This window comes from Sorex fumeus, unplaced genomic scaffold, assembly GCF_029834395.1.
Source record: "Sorex fumeus unplaced genomic scaffold, SorFum_2.1 ptg000024l, whole genome shotgun sequence".
Taxonomy (NCBI): Eukaryota; Metazoa; Chordata; class Mammalia; order Eulipotyphla; family Soricidae; genus Sorex; species Sorex fumeus.
Window position 1 is genome coordinate 50841156 of NW_026606081.1, and position 21964 is coordinate 50863119.

Consider the following 21964-nt stretch of genomic DNA (forward strand, 5'->3'; position numbering starts at 1 on the left):
TGCTGCCCACACCACCTGTCTCCCCTCGCTCGGCTTCATCTCCCCCTCCAGCCAGAGAGCAGGGCCAGAAAGCCTCAGTCATTTCTTTGAGCTCAGCTGCTGCTGTAATACTTCCAGCTGAAATTCCATCTGGAGCTCATGTTTTCGGCCAGCTCCTCCTGTGAGAGCTGCCTCCCCTCCCTGCACCTCTCAGCCCTGCACCTCGGGGGACAGGGGGTGGGCTGAGGCAGAACTGGCCACTGAGGACAAAACTGGCCATTTGGATCCCCCAAGCCAGAACCCTTTTAGAAGCAGAACACCCTTGAGGAGCATCTGTGGGCGGCAGAGCGCTGCCAGGCCCTGGAGCCAGCCAGGAGGGTCCAGGCCTGGCCTCTACCACCTCCTCAGCTCCCGTGTACCGTGGAGGCGTGGCCGCCCAGACAGCAGCAAATGGTTAACTCCCCACTGGAGAAGGCTCTAGAGTTTGGAAGGTCTGTTCTCATAGGCTCTCAGTTCCTTCCAAAAATAACTCCGCGAGTCTTGTATTCTCACTTAACAGAGAAAGAAAGAGACGCTGAGTGGCGTTCCGAAGATCGCACCATAATTGGCAGAATCCAGGTCTTCTAACCTCCAGACGGGTGTGTTTTTTCTCCCCGCCCCGCCCCCCCCATTTCATTCCCCCGACATGTTCCTGTTCCAGTTCCCAGCCTTAAGGGTCCAGGAAGTCCTCTGGGCTCCGAGGAAGACTGACTGGGGACAAGTCACCCTTAACGATGAAATATTCTTGATTTACACAAGGCCAAGGTATTGTTCCTCTGGTGCCCACACTGCCAACACCATGTGATGACAGGAGCGGTGGGTGATCACATGATCATGCACAGAGGGGCTGGCTATTTGGTTCACTGTCAGAATACGTCTCTCTCGTGTTTTGTGCTTCATCTATGGCACTGCAAAGAATATTTTTACATGTATAGGAACAATAGGAAGCTGCCTGTGGGGGCAATGTTCTACATATACCAAAGGCTCCTTCCCTCCCCCCGCTTTTTTGTTTGCTTTTTGGGTCACACGCAGTGATGCTTAGGGGCTACTCCTGGCTCTGCACTCAGGAATTACTTCTGGCTGTGCTTGGGGGGCCATATGTGATGCGGGAATTGAACCTGGGTTGGCTGCTCACAAGGCAAACGCCTTTCCCGCTGCTGTCCTATCACTCCAGCTCCTCCTTCCCCCTTGTTGCCCATCAAATACCTGTTTTCAGTGACTAGCTAATGTTTCATTCCCTGGCGTCTGAGGTTTCAAATGGAGGCCCGCTCTGATTCGCATTCACTCTGGTTTCTAAAAGCTTCTCCCAGACTCATCCTTTAGGAACAGGCTTGGGAAGTGGGTTGTGGAGGGGGAACATGGGCGAGGGGTCAGGAGGGACATGAACCAGGGGGTAGGGAGACCACAGGGAGAGGACAGTTCCCGGGGGTTCATCACTAGCGCTCTGGTGGTTGGGCAGGTATTAGAACACCAAGAGCTCCCCGGGGGGGATTTAAGGGGAGGGTGAGCACACTTTGTCCCCATTCTGGGACACCGGCAGTCAACTCGGGGTGGGGTGCGGTGGTCAGGACCAGCTGCCACTCCAAGGCTTGACTCAGCACTGGAGCCTGGTGTATCCTCTGATTGCTACGAAGACGCTTCAGCACCAGAGACAGCGCCCTGGGTCCCGGTGAAACCCGCGGGGTCCCCCTTGTGCTGACCTTTCTACAATTTCCAGTGTCCTATCTCCCGGTGAGCTGGGCTGGAGCCGGGCCCGGCCTGCTGGGAAGATTGGCCACTCTGTTTTCCTCTCAGTTAGGAAGCGCTTTCTTCCTCTGTCTGCTCTGGGCTTGCAGTCTTGCTCTGCCTCCAGCTGCTGGAGCCCTTTGTCTCTCATCCTCTCTGCCCTGTTTGGTCGGAAAGAGGAAGATCTCGTGCCATGGCTTCACTGCTGCCCCATGAGGAATCTTGTTCATCTTGGTCTTTGCCTGTCCTTTCTTTCCCAGGACATCTGGTTCTGTGCACACACATGAATGCCCGCATCTTCCACTCTTCTCAACCAGTGCACGGAGCCTGGAGTTGGGGAGCAGCCTGGGAATGTTGCTGCTTGTGGGGGTTTTGAGTCAAGATTGACCCCAAGCAGGGCAGAGTGTCCAGGCAGCTACAAATGGTGCTCTGGCAGGCTCTTGCTCTGCACCTGTGAAAGGACCCCCAGAGTCTAGCTCACATTCCTCCCCCCGCAAAGACTCAGAGCAGACCCCTGACTTCCTTTAGCCTGTCTTCTTTGCTCTCATTTATTTTGTTTTGGGGTCACTCTGGCAGCGCTCAGGGTTGACTCCTGGCTCTGTGCTCAGGAATCACTCCTGGTGGTACTTGGGACCATCTGGGGTCTCAGGGACTGAACCCAGGTCGGAGAAGGTTCCAGACCTCACACGTACACATTCTCTGGCTTGAACTGTAAGGAGACAACAGCACATACGTAGCTCATGGAACAGCCACAGGATCCCTGCTGAGAAATTGTTGTGCTGGATTGATACCCGATCACTGGTAACAACCGATTCTGCCAAATCTTTTACGCAGAGGAATCGGCCTCTAGGATTTCTGGTCACAGCAGACTGTGAGTGGCAAACCTGAGGCCACGATGATTCAGAGGGACACTGGTCAGCAGGTTTTGGCCAGAGGTGTGACTCTTTGGAGAGTACTTGCCTTGCATCATAAAAAGCCTTTCAAGCCCCAAAGGGACACTTGTCATCCTGCCTTGAGTTGGCTCTTGCCAATGGCCTGACACCCCCCGCCCCCACACCCTTGGCTTCTCACACAGCTGCAGTGCTGTGAGGGTCCGCAGTGAGCCAGGAGCCCGCCCTGACTTCGGTCACCCCCAATTCTGCAGAAGTCTGTCGGGGGGTGGTGGTGGCATGGTTTCTGAGTCTCCACTCGCCTCACTCTCTTCCTGTCGCTTCCACTCACCACTGCCCTGTCTGACAGATGAGCTCAACTTCCTTCTTTTGCTCTTTTCCCTTTTGTTTTGTTTTGTTTGGGGGCCACACCGGGCAGTGCTCAGAGTTGATTCTTTGCACTGTGCTCAGGGATCACTCCAAGGGGGGAGGGGTTGCTCAGGCGACCATATGTGGTGGCAGGGATTGACAGCGGATTGAGTACCTCCTTCCTGTACTGTCATTCGGCCCCCACTCACCTGCCTTTGGATCAGAACAATCTGGGGCGAGGCAGGAGAAACTTTTGGTGAGCTGAGAGGCACCGTTTGCTTAAGGGTAGATTTCCAGGAGTGTGTTCAGTGATTTTTTTTTCTTTTTTCCTGAAAGGGAGACAGTAGCCAAATTCAGTTTAGAAACTTTGTTTTAAGATTTCTTTTAGGGCTGGAGTGATAGCACAGCGGGTAGGGTGTTTGCCTTGCACGCGGCTGACTCGGGTTCGATCCCCAGCATCCCATATGGTCCCTTGAGCACCACCAGGAGTAATTCCTGAGTGCAGAGCCAGGAGCAACCCCTGTGCATGGCTGGGTGTGACCCAAAAAAGCAAAAACATAAAGGTAAAGGTAAAGGTAAGGTAAAGGCCCTCCCGTTGATCGTCGATTTGCTCGAGCGGGCCCAGTAACGTCTCCATTGGAGACTTTGTTGTTACTGTGTCTGGCATATCGAATACTCTCGGTAGCTTGCCGGGCTCTCTGAGAGGGGCGGAGAAATCGAACTTGGGTTGGCCATGTTGGCCGCTTGTAAGGCGAACGCCCTACCCGCTGTGCTATCGCTCCAGCCACCAAAAACATAAAAACGATTTTTTTATTTGTTTGTTTTGGGGCCACTCCTGGAAGTGCTCTGGGGTTAATCCTAGCTTTACACTCAGAAATCACTCCAGGTGGGCTCAGGGGACCAGATGGGGTGCCGGGGATCAAACTGGGGGTAGCCATGTGCAAGGCAAGTGCCCTGCCTGCCGTACAATCTCTCTAGCCCCATTTGTTTTAGAATTTCTAAGGGAGAGACCGGGGCAGTAGTACAGTGGGTAGGGCCTTTGCCTTGCACATGACCAATCTGGGTTCGATGCTCAGCATCCCATATGGTTCCCTGAGTACCTCCAAGAGTAATTTCTGAGTTCAAAGCCAGGAGGAACCCCTAAGCATGACCAGATATAACCCAAAAAGCAAAAAAAAAAAAGAATCTCTAAATCTCTAAGGGCTCTCACTTTGTATTGTCCCTGAGAATGGCTCCCTACTCCTCCCACCCACCCTCCCACCTCCCACCCCCATGCAGTTTCTGCCTGGAAGCCCAGAGGAAACTTTAGAGCTCTCATCCTCATCCTGTCGAATCTTTGTGGCTTCTGGACAATCGTACTGTTAGTCTCCACAGCCGCATCATCCTCTCCTCTCTTTACAAACGGGCATCTTCTCTCACACAGACCTGGTGGCATGGGGGAGGGCCATTGGCTGCCCTCTGCCAGGGGCTACTGCTGCGAGGTCCCCAGGAAAGGGTTGGGAACCCCAGGAGATGGTGCAGGATCTGGATGAGCTGCCGGGAAGTACGCCAAGCTGCCACCAGCCTGATATGGAAGCCATCACCCCAGATGGCAGGGCGGAGAATGGAGAGGCGCGTGGGTCCTTGGTGATACTGCCAAGCCGCGGGATCAATCAATTCTGAAATTTGCACTTCTCCTGGCCTTCCTGTTGTGCGAGAGCCACGCTTCGTATTGATTGAGCAGGGGTTTCTATTCCCTGAACCTAACACCCTTCGGATGCTCTCAGGAGCGAGGTCATTTGTCAAAGACACAAATCCAACCGCCCCTCTCTCATTGGAGAGTCCTGAACCTGCCCTGGTCGCTGGGTCCAGCCTTCCTGGAACCCCACTGGTCAGATGGACTTCAGGTGGCTGCACCAGAAGATTCTCACCTGCCAGTTGGTGAATTTCATTTTATTTAATTAAAAAAAAACTGTTATTGAATCACTGTGAGTTACATAGTTATGAAGTAATTCCGATGGGGTTTCACGAATGCTCACTTTCCTCCACCAATGTCTCCGGTTTCCGGTCCGCCTGCCTGCCTCTCTGAGGGCATTATTCTCTCCCCCGTGGGCACTGGGCTTTACAGTCCAGGGAATCATGCATGTCCCTTCCCCTCCTCTCAACACCTAGTCCTTGTCCTGAGTGACCCTTTCTCCATTTATCACTGTCTCAGCAGTCCCTTCCCTGACCTTCCCACCTCTATCCACCTCCCAATTTTATTTTCATTTTTGAATGTTTTAGTTTGTTTCTGGGCCACACTCCGTGGTGCTTAGGGCTTGCTCCTGGCTCTGTGCTCACTCCTGGAGGGGCTCGGGGGATCGGATGGAGTGCTGGGGATTGAATCCAGGTCACCATGTGCAAGACAAGAGCCCTCCCTGCTGCACAAAGACTCCAGCTGTGGATTCCACCTGAGGTCAGTTCCTGATCAGATTCTTTTCCTCATCACCAACTCGGTTGCCTGTTGCGTTCTGTTGACTGTGTTTGGACAGCTGGCATGACCTTTCATTTTCTCGAGTGAAGATCAGGTAGAGGATTTCAGGGCTCCTCGGAAGGCAGTTTGGGCAGTCAAAGCAACTCCTTAGAAAATGTTTCTGGGGGCCACGTTATTTAATCTTCAGGGTTACACAGTAGTAGGCCCCACGTCCACTCTAGCAGTCAAGCCAGTGCCCTGACACCATGGCACTCCTCTCCACTCCTGGGCATGCTCTCCAAGGGGGTGGGAACGGGGGCACAGGGAAAGGGGTGGCCGCTGCCTTCCAAGCCTGATTCCCTGATGCCCACCCCCACAGATGGATGATCGGTGGGCTCTCCCTGGAGTCAGAGGCCAAGAAAAAGAAAAGATGGGGAAACTGAGGGACAAAAGGTGCTGCAAAGAGATTGGTTTTCTTTTTTTTTGCCTTTTTTTTTTTTTGCTTTTTGGGTCATTCCCGGTGATGCACAGGGATTACTCCTGGTTCTGCACTTAGGAATTACCCCTGGCAGTGCTCAGGGGACCATATGGGATGCTGGGAATCCAATCCAGGTCGGCCACATGCAAGGCAAATGCCCTACCCGCTGTGCTATTGCTCCAGTCCCAAGAGATTGGTTTTCTACTCTCAACAGTGCGAATCCAAACCTGGTGAAGGAACCATACCTGGCTGATGGGCTGGGAAGTTTCCTGTGGGTGGGGGCAGTGTGGGCATCAGCACCGGGCTTCAAAGATGACCTCATCTGGCCACAGCGACTTCTAGCGTTAGCAGATGGAAGATTGCAGGTGCTGTCATGGACAGCAAGAGGAGTTGTCACGGAGAGAGAGGTAACTGCTTTCACAAATGTTCAACAGGAAGCTCTGATACTAGTCTAGAGAGGAAGAGGCGGGGCTCTGGTGGGCCAGGAAAGCTGGGCAGGGGGGTGGGGGCAGTGGTCCCCACCCCCTTAATCTTCGCTGTGACTTGCTACTCAACTGAGACTCTAGTTCTTGGTGTTCACATGTCTTGTGAGAACGCAGGCCCCCATTTCGTAGTAACAAAACTGAAAGTCAGGTGCTTTGGATTCTTACTATCTATTAGCTTGATTGAGATGTAATTCATAGACAATACCATGCACCCACTTTAAGTGCATTATTTGAGCACTTTTAGTCCATTTCAGTTAGGCACCTGTCACTACCATCGACACTTAAACATTTTCATCATCCCCCTAAGAAGCTTTGGCTCATTAGTCCAACCCCCCAGACTCCCCGGTCATTGCCTTAGGGATTCCACCCAGTCCCCATGCGGGCTGAATGGCTCCGGGGTTTGAGCACTTATGACTCCTGCATTATTAGACAATTATTTATTTAGCTCGTCCAGCCCAATGGACTCTGAGACTGATTTTGACAAGACAGGTAAGCAGATGGTCTCATTTAAATCTGATGATGAATTCCTTATGACTTTTCCTAAATTGTGTCTATTGTGCTCAATTTTACATAGTCTGATTGTGATAGAAAGTTCTGGATTTGTACTCTGAGTTACTTCTCTCTTCTATAGTTACACACTGGCCAACGCTGGGACTGTTGAAAATTTCACATAACATTTCCTTGTTTTTGGACTGAGAGATGAAAGCACAGATACACAGATGAACCAACAAATAACACAACATTATTTTAATTAATTTTTTTTGTTTTCTGGGCTTACTCCTGTTTTATTGCTCAGGAATTCACTCCTGGTGGAACTCAGGCTCATATGTGGGGCTGAGGATATAATCTGGATCATCTGCGTGTGGGGCAAGCTCCCTACCCACTCTTGTATCTCTCTGACCCCACAACACAACACCCTAAGGCACACCTGCAAATGTGGAAATAGATGATTAACTCAGCACTCTACCAGGCCACCGTTCTATCTCATCACTGAGTGATTTAGTCAAGTTAGCCATTAGGATGTGCTCTTCCTGTAGAATAGAAATCCCCCAAAATTCCTTTGTCTTGAGAACCAGTGAATGAAACTTCAACCGTATTTTAAACATTGGCAAACATGAGACATGGAACCCAAACAGGACATTCAGCGGTTTCCAGATGTCTGTACCGTAAAGCAAGGGATCTTCTGGTGTTCGACTTTAAATAAACCAGGACAGGAAATCGGAGAGTCTCGGATTTGGAATAGGTTTACCCAACTGTTCTCATCTCTGTTACTGAGTATATGAAGTCTATTTTCCAAAATCACACCTTTGGAAGAAGGCTGAGTGTTAAACCCAGGTCTGCCTGATGCCAGAGAGCATTTCTTTCTGCTCTACCCAAGAGCTGGAAGCATGAAGCAGACGTGAGGGTCCAAGTTGCTTCTCCCACTGCAGCAAAGGGGATCCCAATACCTAGAGGTTGTATTTCCCACTGTACCTGTTTTCAGTTTGGGGGCCACACCCAGTGTTCCTAAGGGGCTACTCAAAGGCTCTGTGCTCTGGGATGCTGAGGGGGCACACACTTGCCCCCCCTGAGCTGTCTCTCTAGCCTCAAGGCTCTTCGGAAGGGCACGACACAAAAATTCCTTCCCTTCAGTTCAGTCATTCTCACTGGGAATTCCTTAATTACCGAAGACGCCAAAGAGTGGTTGAGTGAGGGTCCAGGGCTTAAGGGACAATCCATGCCCCTCACCCAAATTCCCACCTCCAGGCAACAGTGCCTGGGGCAGGCTGCTCCGTCTTTTCTGCCAGACAGGAGTGGAACAAAGAGGAACAAGATCAGACACCCCGAGACCATGCCCCTCACTCTGATCTCGCCCTCAACAGCCCCCGTCTCTTCTGGGCGCTCCCCACAATATCCTGCAGAGAAGAATGAGATCACGTCTGAGGAAGGAACTGAATTTCTTGGAGCAAGAAGCTAAATGACTCCAAGGGCTACAAGTGCCATTATCTGCCATTTCTAATCCGGATTCAAGCACCAGATTGAGTTTGTCTTCTAAAGAACCGGTCAGCTCTTGAATCAAAGAGCAGAGGCCTCTTACTTTGCTCTTCTGGGCTTTCGAAGGGTGATGAGAACTCCAAAAGCCATGGCAACGGGAGCAGTGAAAAACCCAGCCCGGAAAAGTGGGCCAGAGAGGGCCCCAAGGAGCCACAGCCCCCACAGCCCAAACCCCTGAAGGCGAGGTTGTGTTTCTGGGCGTTGCTGGGAGCTTGGGATATGGATGTGCTCAGTCCTGCTACACACTGGCCCGGCCTCCGGGCCCCTGGTCACTGCCCCCTGCCCCAGTGCTGTACCTCAGGCAGGTGGAGAGGGAGTGCGCAGAAGCAGCGGCCGCTTAGCATCTGACGCTTAGCTGGGAGAATGCCTCGGCCCCTCTGTTGAGTCGGATTTCTTCATCCTCCCCCCCCACCCCCGCCGATGTGGTTTGTCCCTTTGTAAATTATTTTTCCTGGAGGTACTCAAGGCTTATTGCTGGTTCATGCTCAAGGAGTGGCCCTCGGTGGTGCTCAAGGGACCGTGTGCAGTGCTGGGGAGTGAAGCCAGGGTCAGCCTCATGCAAGGAAGGTTTGAAGTGCCGTGACCTCCTGTACTGGCTCTCCAGCCCTGGCTTGTCCTTCTGGAGGGAGCTGGGGCAAGCAAGGGCCCTTCTGCCAGGCTTGTGTAAAATTGGGGTTGGGGGAGTCAAGTCTGAATCTTTGTGCTGCTCTTCTTTGCTTAGGAGGGAGACAGTGGAGAGAAGATTTGCAGGTGGAGCACCAGGGCTGGCACCCATGGGTTCCGGCAAGCCTTACTCCTCATCAACCCGGCACTCAGCCCCCGGACACTCGAATCGAAGCAGGTTGAAAGCTCTTTTGGAAAGACACAAAAATCGAAAACCAGAACTGCACGTTTGCGTTTTGGGTGCCCCGGCTCAGATACCTGAGGACGGGACCCTGCTCTGGCTCTGAGGCTCCTCCTTGGTGAAGATCCAAATAGGGGTGTGTCTGCCCAGCAAGGTGGCTGCCGATGGCAGGGCTCTGAGTGGACAGTGGGCCCTGAGCACGCTCCCCCTTCTGACCTCAGCCAAGGACTGGCCACCACAAAGTAGAGACAAGGAGGGCACAGGGGGTCCCCCTGGTGGTCCCCTCCCTGAGTCCCAAAGCTAAGACATGACCAACAAGAGGCTGAATCCTTTCCACCCCCACCTTCTGCTTTGGGGTCCAGCATGGGGTGAGACTCAGCTGGATCTCAGGGCAAGGCCTCGAGCAGGCTGCCCTCCCCACAGGGCAGCCCGTGGCCATGGTCATTTCCTGTCCTCCTGCATCTCCATCAAGAGGATGTCAGTGGGGCTGGCCAATGGCCCACTGTGGGATGGTTTTCAATCAAGATTTATTGAGCGCCTCTGGGACTGGAGAGCCTTGTTCAAGTCAATAGCAAATGGGTCAAGAAGCTGGTCTTTGCACCCTGAGTGCGCAGGAACAGGGGACAGGCAGTAGGAACACAGAAAGTCAAACTGGTTTTGTTTTTGAGCCCTGCCAGCCTGTGCTGCGGACTTTATTCCTGACTCTGAGGGGTCACTTCTGGTGGGTCTCTTGGGAACCTGTGTGGTGCCAGGGATTGAAACCAGGTTGGCTGTGCCAGCTCAGAAAGTCATATTTTTTCTGTCCTATATAACTTCAAAAATTAAATTAATTTTTAAAAATTCCTTTACATTTAATTATTTTTTTCTTTTTGGGTCACACCCAGCAATGCTCAGGGATTGCTCCTGGCTCTGCACTCAGAACTACCCCGGTTAGTGTTTGGGGGACCATATGGGATGCTGGGAATTGAACCCGGGTTGGCCATGCGCAAGGCCGTGCGCATGCCCTACCCACTGTACTATCGCTCCAGCCCCTTAAAATATTTTAAAATAAAAAATATGAATGCACTGCGGTTTACATAGTTCCTCAGAGTTGAGTTCCAGGCGTGAGGTCCCAGCACTGTGGGGACAGCACTCCAGGAGGGTTCCTCTATTCAGGGTTCCTCCCACCCCCCCCCCCCAGCCTGTGGTGGGGATAGGCAGATATACCACCCTTCGACAAGACCCCTGCCCTGTCCTGCTCACCCCGTCATCTATTTTTACTACCGCACTGCCATGGCCTCATTTTTATTATCTGGGGTTAAGGAGTACCTGATACCTTTGATCCCACATCCCTCCTTTGGTTATTATTCTGTATTCCACAGATAAGGTATTTGTCCCCCTAACTCACTTCCTTTAACGTGATTTCCCCCAGTTCCAGCCAAGTCAGAAAATCAAGTCTTCGGAGACTATATCAGGAATCAGGGACACAGAATGAAGGTGTAAACCCAGGTTTTTGGCTGGCATGGAGGAGGTTGTAATTAAAATAGGTCACTTTATTTATTTGGAGGGGAGCGTGTTTGGGCCACACCCAGCAGTGCTGAGGGGTTACTCCTGTCTCTGTGCTCAGGGGGTCACATGGGATAACGTGGATCAAATCTGGTCCTGCCATGTGCAAGGCAAATGCTCTACCTGCTGCACAATTGCTCCGGCCCCTAAAATAGGTCACTTTTAAATCAAGGCGGGCAGCACACTGGCTGGTCAGAGGGAGGCTGTTATTTAGAATATAACTGCATGTTAATAGTTACAAAAATGCCATTTAGTGATACTATTCATTTGTGCTACTTGTTTGTTAATAATTAATAAATGAGCCATCATCTGTTCATTTTTTTTTTAATTCCTAAAGGCTTATGCATGCTGTGCGTCTGCCTGCCTGTCCAAATTTCATTGTCTAAGGCTCCTGTTTTCTTCCGGATTTCTTCCCAGTCACCTGGGAATTTTCCATCCTGGCCTCCAGCCCACTGCCCCCCCCCCCCCCCCCCCCCCGCAGGCGGCCCCTCCCCCACCCGCCGGGCCAGCTCCCAGCCAGCCCCTGGGTTTCAGCCGGCCTGGGACAAACAGACTGGAACTGCCTCAGCCTGGTGAATCAAGAGCCAGGAAGAGCCTGGCAGGGAGCAGAGTGGGGGCCCTTCACAGGCACTTCCCTCTTTCCCAAAGTGTGGGGGTGCTGGGGACCACAGCTGCAAGCTGGGTTCCCCACCTGATAAAGGGGATTCCTCAAGGACGGGTACCCCCACTGCCAACCTCTGCTTCTTCTAAGGATGATGATAACCTGAAGTGTCCTGGGATCCCAAGGTCCTTGGGAGCGCTGACAGACCAGGTGAAGACACAAGCAGTTACCAGGACCAGAGCCCCCGGCTTCCCTTCCGGAAGCAGACCTTCTGCTTCCCTTGGGGGACCAGCGACGGGAGTGCTGCCCTGCCTGACAGACCCAGACTGTGATCACACCAGCGCCCCTCTCTGCAAAGGACTGAATGACAGTGACGTAATGGCTCTGAGCCACACCTACACCCCTTGGTTCCTGTGGCATGGCAGGACCTCCAAGTGACAGCCCTGCTGAGCCCAGAGGGGTGAAGGTCCTTGAGGGTCTCACTGACCGTGACCATCCTTCCAGACCCCCGAACCAGGAGCACGTCTCTTGGCATCCTGCTGAAGCCGATTTGACCTGAGTCTGTTTGCACTGAAATCTCCTGCCTATATTCTCCCATTTCCCACAGCTTTATCGGTATTTTTGATCAGTCTATTGATTGGGGCACCTTGTGTAGTGGGAACAGGGCCCCTTGGATGATCAGTGCTGGCCAGTCGTGCAGTTTGAGTTTAGTTTAAGCTTGAGAGCATCTTACTTGCCTGGGGGATATGTTCATGTTCAGTCAGCTGTGCCTGTTGAACCACTAGTAAATTCTCTCAGACCTCTTTCATTAAGGCATAAATCTTATTCCTTAAAATAAATTAAAGTAAAATTGGTTTGGGGGCCATACTTGGTGGTGCTCAGGGCTTCCTCCTGGCTCTATGGCCAGGGTTCCCTCCTCGTGGGGCTGAGGGGGAGGTGGATGGAACCTGGGCTGGCTGTGTGCGGGGTGGAACCCAGGTTGACTGTGCAGGGATGGAACGTGAGCCGGCTGTGTGTGGGGATGAAGCCTGGGCTGGCTGTGTGGGATGGAACCTGGGCTGACTCTGTGGGAATAGAACCCGGGCTGGTTGCTGGAATAGAACCCGGGCTGACTGTGCGGAGATGAAACCTGGGCTGGCTGTATGCGGGAATGGAACCCAGGCTGACTGAGTGGGGATGGAACCCGGGCTGGCTTTGCGGGATGGAACCTGGGCTGGCTATGAGTGGATGGAACCCGGGCTGTCTGTGTAGGAATGAAACCCGGGCTGACTGTGTGTGGATAGAACCCGGGCTAACTGTGTGTGAGGATGGAACCCGGGCTGGCTGTGTGCGGGGCAAACGCCCCCCTGCTGAACCTACTCTCTGGCCCCTGAATTCTCTTCTTTTTTTTTTTGTTTTGTTTTGGGGCCATCCCAGGCAGTGCTCAGGGATTCCTCCTGGCTTGGTTCTGAGCGATCACTCCTGGTCGTCTTGGGGGACCATCTATGTTGCTGGGGATCAAACCTGGGCTGGCCATGTGCAAGACCAGTGCGCTCCCTGCTATACTATCTCTCTGGCTCTGAATCCTATTTCTCTGGTGGGGGGATGAGTGAGTCATACAGGGGAAGGAGCACTGGGGTGGGGAGGACCATGATGCCATGTGGGGACTCTTACCAGGGCTGTACTCAGTCGAGCTCAGGAGCTACGACTTGAGCCCCATTTCCAGGCTCATGGACCCCACTCTCGAGACTTTCTTCACTGTCATGCCTCCTCACCTTCTGCAGGTCCTTGTCAACCCCATCTGGGAGGAGAATTTCAGCCTATGGATTTCAGGAACACAACCATCCTGTCCCCAACATACCTCTGGGTCATGCATGTACTTGCCGAGGTGCTTGATGGGGAATATAGGAAAGAGTGGACAGTGTTCAGTGCAGCTGAAATGGGGGACATCAGAATGAATGCATAGCAGCCATGCAGCTGAGATGGGGAATACTGGAATGAGTGGACAGTGGTCAGTGAAGCGGACATGGGGAATACTGGAACGAGTGGACAGCAATCACACAGCAAAGCACATGGTCCCTGCAGGGTATCGCTGTTCCACCCCTTGCAAACAGCCTGGTGGTGGAGGAGTGGCCCTGACTCCAGTTCCAGAGCTGCCCCGCTGCCCATCCCAGGCATCTCCCCTGGCTCCTTGTTTGCGTCCTTCATGATCCTGTGGAAATTGAAGCTGGATTCATGCCACGGAGCAGAGAGAATCGGACTAGCTGCAAACGTGCTCAGGGTCGCTGAATTCTTGTCCTCTCCTGGGAGACTCTCTCAGGACCCTATAAGGTCCCCTGAGCACTGCCAGAGTTCATTCCTGAGCACAGAGGCAGGAAAAGCCCCTGAGCACTACAGGATGTGCCCTCCCCTCCCCCCACCTCAAAAGAATAGGTCTACAGGACCTATTGTTCGCGCAGACACTAGAGAGGGGCATCCACAATGCTGAATTAGAATGGTTGGTTCTCAGGCACGATGAGGGGCAGGGCCCAGGCTGGGCTGTACTTGGCTGAGGGTGACGGGCCACAGATGGAATGCCCAGCAGAGGTCACTGCCCGCAGAGGCTGGCAGCCCGCCCTGGACGGCCGTGCACTGCTCGCCGAGAGCGGACGCTCCCGTCCCAGTGTTCCTGGAACTGGTTCAGGTACAGCTCTGACGTGTGCTGTGTGCCGTACATGAAGGGGGCCGGCAGCTTCCGCCTGCCCCAGAAGGCCACCATAGGGGATGCCATCAAAAAGAAAGAAGGAAAAAAACAGGCGTTATCGCCAGCCAGGCTGCACACAGCGATTGTCAGTGCCTCCCGGTGCAGAGACCAGCACATGTCCAAGAGGGGAGCGTCTGGGAGAGAAAGCCCAGGACGGAAGTGGATGTCAGTTTAATGTCATTGATGCCAGACACTTGATGAACAGGAATTAAGAGTCCAATTTATTTTCTTGACTTTTCTCGTGTTCTGTAACGATCAGCGTGCAAAACAGATTCCAAGCAACAACCAAACCAAAAGTCAGAGAGCTGCTCCAGAAAGCCAAGCTGGGGTCCCTACTCTCTTCTGGGCTTCTGGGCTGGACCCCATGCCTCCGAGAAGCAGTGTCTCAGGGAATCTGGGGTGCAGCCTCTGAGGGCCTGGAAGCTCAGCGGAGTTTGAGGGTCTGGCGTGGTGTCAGGCCTCATTGGCTTTGCATCTGCAGGAACGGGAAATAAAATGGAGAGTGAGTGCTCAAGGAGGACGGCCTTACTGGGCAGGGGACTCTAGGCTTTCTGATTTTGGGGTGATCTTGTTTTGTTTGACGTGTTTCCTTTGGTCCAGGGGTCCCAGAGCGTGTTCTCTGGGTCTGAGGAAGTGGCTGCTTTTCTCTGTTGGGCCAGCTGGGTGAGAATTTCAGAGCATTTTGGGAGGAGGAGGCTCTGAAATTTGGGGTTACCTGTGGCCTGGTTGCAGTTCCTGTTGCTCTGAAGAATCAGGAAATCCCCTGGACCCAGAAAAAGGTATCACATGATCACCCTAAAGTTTCCAGGGGCGGGGAGGGAGGGTTCAAGGATATTCCAGTGGGAGTTTCCATGACAACCTGGAGTGAGTTTCCGTGGCATCCTGGTGGAAGAAATCTCGGGAAAGATTCCTGGAGGTGCTTGAGGGACCCCGTGCAATGCTGTGGATTCGAACCAGACTCAGCTGCATGGAAGACAAATAGTCCAGGTGAGGTGTGAGCCAGCAGGGAGGGCCAGAGGGGCCCCAGGGACTCTGCTGCCCTGGGCGCACTCTGCTCAGCCACAGCTCAGAACTGTTGTTTGCAGGTGATTCTAGGTTTCAGTGTCACACTTTGGGGCTACTCCCAGCAGGGTTTGGGCGAGTGTCACTCCCTGAGGTACTTGGGGGACCAGGATCATAAAGCAAATGCTTTAGTCCTTTGAACCATGTCCCCAGACCCGCCTTTATTTATTTATTTATTTATTTTTTGAGTCACACTCGGCGATGCACAGGGGTTACTCCTGGCTCTGCACTCAGGAATTACTCCTGGCAGTGCTTGGGGGACCATATGGGATTCCAGGGATTGAACCCGGGTCAGCCGTGTGCAAGGCAAACACTCTACCTGCTATACTATAGCTCCAGCCCCCAGACCCACATTTTACTTTACTCACGTGCAGTGCTGGGGATTGAACCCATGACTCCTACATTCCAGCCCTTTGAACTACTTTGGCACCGAAAGGCTCTTTTCAGAGGAAAGTGGAGAGAGAGAAGGGACTTCTTTCCGCTCAAGGCTTCCAGGATGAAACCCCGACGGGCCTGAGTCCCTGCTCTCAGGAACGCAGACCAGACCATCCTGCTAGTCTCCAGATCCTGCACCGAGATGTTACTGGGCCTGCTTGAGCAAATTGAGAGAAAGATATTGCTGATAAAAATCCAGATTTTAGGTAAGAATGCCCCCCTCCTAATTTTCTCTTTGGGTGGTGTGTTTTGCAGGGCATCCAACTTGGAAGTGTTCGGGGCTCAGTCTTGGTGGTGCTCAGATGCCCCTCTGTGGTATGGGGACCGAACTGGGACCAAGCTACATGCAAGATGACTGCCCTCACCCTATGCTATCTCTTTGGCCCCAAACCTCCCAGTTTGCATTTCTCTAAGTAGACAAAGTGGTAGAAGTTTCTCAGCTCAAAATAATCTGCCAAGTAACGTGTTTGGGGACACCAGTGCCGGGGCCTGACCTGGCCCAAGCTCATCCCATGCCCTCCTCGCCTTCATCTCAGACGTGGGTCCAGGCCCAGCCAAAATGAAGGAGATCAACTGGTCCATTCCATCCCGCCCACAGAAGATTCCTCTCAAGCTGGCTCAGAAACCAAATATCTTGCTAAATATCCTGACACCACCGAGATGAGTTGGGGTTTTGCAGTCAATACTTAAGAGGTCCTGAGTCAAGCAGAAAACGAAGAATCTAACCGAGCTTAAGAAAGCATGGCACTGGCACATATGCTGCCCGGGTCCATGTGCTGCCTGCGCCCATGTGGCCGAGCACATGTGCTTGAGCATGTGTGTCGCCTGTCTCTCCCCTCTTGAGATGTGTACTTTCATGCTTTCGTGTCTAAAGCTGGTGTGTGTGTAGGGGCTCTCTCTGCCCTAGGAGAAGCCCATATTCTCTCTTGAGACGTTACTCTCCGCTCTCCCACTTTCTCTACCTCCTCCTTCAAAACCTCCAAATAAAAACTGTGTAGCACCGCACTGTAGCACTGTCCTCTCATTGTTCATCAATCTGTTTGAGCAGGCACCAGTAACGTCTCACAACAAATAGTGAGACTTGTTACTGTTTTTGGCATATCAAATATGTCAGGGGCAGCCTGCCAGGCTTTGCCATGCGGGTAAGATACTCTTGGTAGCTTGCCGGGCTCTCCGAGAGGGGTGGAGGAATCGAACCCGGGTCAGCCATGTGCAAGGCAAATGCCTTCAAAAAGAAAAAAAAGAAAGAGAAAGAAAGCATCGCACCTCTGTATGAGCTGGGCTGAGAGCCCTCCATTCCTGGCTCGCGATTCCTGGAGGGGGCTTGGAGAGAGGCCGGAGAGAGCTGTAAAGATGCTCACCCAGCTTCCGGTTTCTGGCTATTGCTCAGGGAGCTTCTCTCTGCTGGCCCCTGCCCCTTCCAGCGCCATCTGAACCATCACAGGTGATGGATCACTTCCTATGAGCTCCTCTTCCTTAATGCACCCATTCCCAGGAGGCCGGCTCCTTCCTGCCTTTCTCCTGGCGCCTCCTATGGGTCAAGGCAGCAGCTCATGGCACCCCGGGGGCTCTCAGCGGATGACAAATGATGTTTCTTTCCCAGAACCACATCGTGGGCTGAGACCAGAGCCGGGCTCAGTTCCTGCACAGCAGGAAGGAAATCAGGAAACAGAAGCAGGATGATTAAGGGAAAATTAAGAATGAGAGGAAGTGGGGACCACAAGAGCCAAAGCATATTTTCCACGGGGACAACTGGGCTGAGCTAGCAAAATGCTTCACGCAGGGACTGGCATGGCGCCTGGAACAGAGCCGCCTAAGATACAGCAATTCAACGAGGATCGTAATTGTGACTATTGTCCTTCTCACTCTGGGGTAACGACCTCTGTGATTTAATGAGGTAACAGGCACGCAAGTGGCTGCCTTGGTGGGATCCTAGTTGGTGCTCACTGGGACGCTTTCTCCAGAGGCATCTCCCCTGGAAGTGTTGGGTGTCCCGTGGAACTCTGCATCGTGTAGACATGGGGCTTGATCTCATGCGTGAACGGAAATGCTTCGTTCTTTGGACATGCCAGCATACAGGTTGTTGAGAAGTGGTTTTCTAAAGAAGAGGAAGATACAGACCCTCTCAGCACCTGCCAGGGAAGCGTGGACCCAGTGGGGCAGCTAACACAAGACCCCCTTTTTCTCCTCACAAGGAAATCCAGGGTGGATGTCCTCTTTCTGAACCTCCTAGGAAGTGCGGACCTCTACTTCCTGTCTTGTGCCCACCACCTACCTGTAGGCCCTTTTAATCACAGTGGTGCCACCCACGACCCAGTGAGTAGGAAGATCCTGAAGATCCTCTCACCAAGCTGCCCTCTTCCACCCTGCATCCTTCCATGCCAGGTCCAAAGCTCTAAGGATCCCTGCAGTGCATTGCAGCAGGTCCACGAGCCTGGGGAAGGCCTTGTTCTAATCACACAGAGGGACGCTGCTGGACTGGCCTTCCCTGACCCTGTGGACCCTCCTAGAATGTGGCACCCGGAGGCCATCTGGAGACAGCAAGCTCACAGACTGACCAGGGCAGGTGGGAGGCCAGAAAGACCCAGAACTCCCAAGGATCGCCTCTGCTGTGTCCAATACAACAATCACCACTTGCGAACTCACGAGCGGCCTGCAATGAGACGCTCTGCGGTCACTGGGTGGGGGTTGTGAGACCCGCCCGAATGCAAGAGGGTCCCGGAGAGCCTCAGGTCCTGACTCAGGGCCAAGAAAGATTCGCAGCTGTAAGAGCTGCTGTAGCCACAGTTCCTCTTAGAGGGTTTCTCGGGCGGGGCTGGGAGCGCCTGAGCTGTCCACCAGGGTGGTGCTGATTTGTGCTTTATGCAACTTGGCTCCTCACAGATCCAGAACCTGTGCCCACAAATGCAGGGCTGGGGAATCAGAATAGGAGGAAGTGGGGGTCCGGAGAGAGAGGGTTGCTCTATGCCCTCCCAGCGAGTCTGGCCTGATATTAGAACCACGGTGCTCCTTATCCTTTGCTAAGAAGAGAAACCGGCCTTGGTTCTGGATGGAGTGGTGGTGGGGGGGCGCGTTGTGTTCCTGGCAGGGAGCCCCACACCAGCTGTGAGGGAGCACAATTCCATTTTCATTGCTCTTGGGTCAGTGTGGAGTAGAGGCTTTGAAGGCTGATCGCCGGGTCTGGCCTTGATTTTCAGGTCGGTAAAAAATAAAATCCTGAAGCATTGCAAGGAAATATCCCAGCAGACGCTTGTTCTAGGCGATTGTCCTGAGAGCAGCCAGGGGCAGTGTTTGGGCTCCTGGGCCTCTTTTTAGGGTATGGATACAGCCGGTGGTGCTCAATGCTCAATCCTGACTCCGTACTCAGGGGCCACTCCTGGCCAGCATGGGGGGACCCTGTGGGATGCTACTTAGCCTGGGTCAGTCCTGTGCAAGGCAAGCGCCCTGCCCGCTGTCCTATCGCTCTGGCCCCCTCATAGCCCTCTTATAGGGCTCATGGATTGACCCACTGGCTTGTCTTTCTTTGCTTGATGAGGTTTTTGCCTGGTCACACCCTTGCTGAGCAGAAGAGAGCCAGGGTTTTTATTCTTTGCCTCCCAGAGATCAGTAAATGTACAATCCTTAACATTTCTCCCCCCTGATAGTAACTCCAGGGAAATTGACATGGATAAAAACAAAACAAAAACAAACATAGGTCAGTTGCTAAGTTACAAGGAGCCTTAAAAGCTTTTCAGAAATAGCAGGTACTGATCTTGGTTAAAATATAAATGGAGGTTTTTATTTTGAACCCTACTTAACCCCATTCTGAACCTCCTACTGGCCCGTTGCTAGGATTCTTCTCCCCTCCCCCCTCCCCCCAAGCATTCTCATTTCTTTCCATGTCTTTAGACCTCATTCTCCTCCAGCCTCCAGCTATAGTGGGACTTTTATTGAGTCTGAAATGCTCAGAGCAGGGGGAACAGCACTGAGGATTCTTGGGAGTGGCACGTATTTTTGTCTGATCTCCTCTCCTCAGCTCTTTCTTGATGTCCCGTGCAAAGCCAATGGCGGACGCATTTTTTTGTCTGAGTGCATAATCAGGCTTCAGAGAGTCTTGTGAGGCTGGAGAGATAATACAGGAGGTGAGATGCTTGACTTGCGTGCAGCCAACCTGGTTTTGATTCCTAGCACTGCATACGAACGCCAAACACCAGTAGGAGTGATCCCTGAGCACAGAGCCAGGAGAAAACCCTGAGCTCTTCTGGGCATGCCCCATACACACACACACACCACGCGCACACACACACACACACACACACACACAGATTGTCTCGGGGCTGTGGCCCAGTGGAAGATACTTGCCTTGCGTGTGTGAGACTCCACTTTGATCCCTGATACATCGTGGCCCCCTAAATACCACGTGAGGCAGCCCCAATAGCTGAGCAGGATGTGCTACCACTTTTTATTTTCTTTTTGGGTCACATCCAGCAATGCTCAGGGATCACTCCTGGCAGTGCTTAGGGGACCATATGGGATGCGAAGGATCGCTCCTGGGTTGGCCGTGTGCAAAGCAAATGACCTTCCCACTGTCCTCTCTCTCCAGCGCCCAGGGCATGTTTCCTGAGCACCACTAGCTGTGCTCCCCAAATCCAAAACCAAACCAAGACTCTGACATAGCCCCACCTCTGCTCTGACTCTGATGGCCTTTTCCCGCCTCCCTTTGCTAATCACTAAACTTCTCCCATCTTCCAATTTCCCACTCCAGCTCCGCGCTTTCCCGTGAAGGCGTTCCAAGAAGTTCAGCCAGAAAAGATGTCTCCTTCTGGAGCTCTTGGTCAGGATCTGCAAGCTCTCTCCATTAACACCTGGTCACTCCCAACCAGAATGTCTCTCTAGCTAGTTAAGAACTCACAGATGCCCCTCAGGTAACTGAATTAACTATGTTTTGAAGAATACCAGCACTAGAAATTCTGAGATGGGCAATGAATGATTTAATTGTGGCTTAAGTACACTCTCCAGATTCGGGGGGAGGGTCACTCACCCTTTCTTCACTTTGCCTATGGTAGGCTGTCCCCCCCCAATCCATCTGCCTCTCACTAACCAGCTCTCTACCGTCCTCACCAACCTCAGGGGCTTCCTACTTACCCAGTCAGGTGGAGTCTGGCCATCATCAGAGACATGCTCTCCTGGCTTGTAGGGGCCCCTTTCCTTCCTGGACTGGGTTCCCTAACCACTGAACTCCCTTCAGGGCCCGGTTCTCTGGCACACACACAGGTCGTCTTCTGCCAAATATGGGGGGGGGAGGGAGGGCAGTGATCTCTCAGTCACAGTCTGTTGGGGAACTTCAGCTTTGCAGAACTACAGATTTAACAAAAGCTTCATTAGCGGTGATTATCCACTTTACAAAAGATTCCTTTAAATAGCAAATTCCCAGAATGGGCTTAAAATAGGTTTAATTTAACCTCCATCCCATTTGTACAGCCTGTTCAATAACACGCTGATTGTCAGAGACGAGGTACACTTGAGCTTATTTATAGACGAATCACTTGTTTGTCCCTTTAAACCCCCTACTTCTTACCTAGTAGACCAAAGTCCCTTTTTTCAAAGTCTTCAAGACTCATTTCTGTGGGAAAACTATTTTCTGAGAAAAGGGGGTGCCTCAGGCTAGCCCTGACTCAATTTCATCATCACAGTTGCCCATGATTGAAGAGATGGAATGATTTGTCCTAAAAAACAAAACCTCCCCAAACAGAAAAACAACCAAATAAACCAAACAAGAAAAACAAAAGGACCGTCCCTGACCCAACCTCCCCCACCCACAACCCTTCCTGTCTCCCAATCAGCAGTAACATTCCTGTTCCCCTGTGATTATCGTCTGAGCTCCAAGTTCCATCACCAAGGTACTGTTATTCTGTACGTGGTCTTTGAGGTACAAAGAGAAACTGAATAACCTATTCTCTGTACCCACCATCAAAACCAGACAAAGACGCCGCTCATGTGAAGTTCCTCCATGGTGCATTCCAGGTCATGTGATCTGGGCATTTCCCACCCCCTCTCCCCCCACCACACACACACACACACACACACACACACACACACACACACACACACACAGACTCCAGCTGCATCCGCAGGATTCTGCCTGATCTGGTGGGAAATGAACGAGGGAACGAGAAAGAAAGGCAGTTTGCCTCTAAGCTCAGCTTGCCCCTCAGTTCCTGCTGTGCTCCCGTGGTACCTGCAAAGAACCTGAGCTGTGGAGTACGGGCATGTGCATTATTTCTTCCTCCCCGTCAGACCATCAGTTCCGGTGGGGCATTGATCCCCTGGGCCTAATCTCAGATGCTGCAGTCCCAAGCCCAGGGCC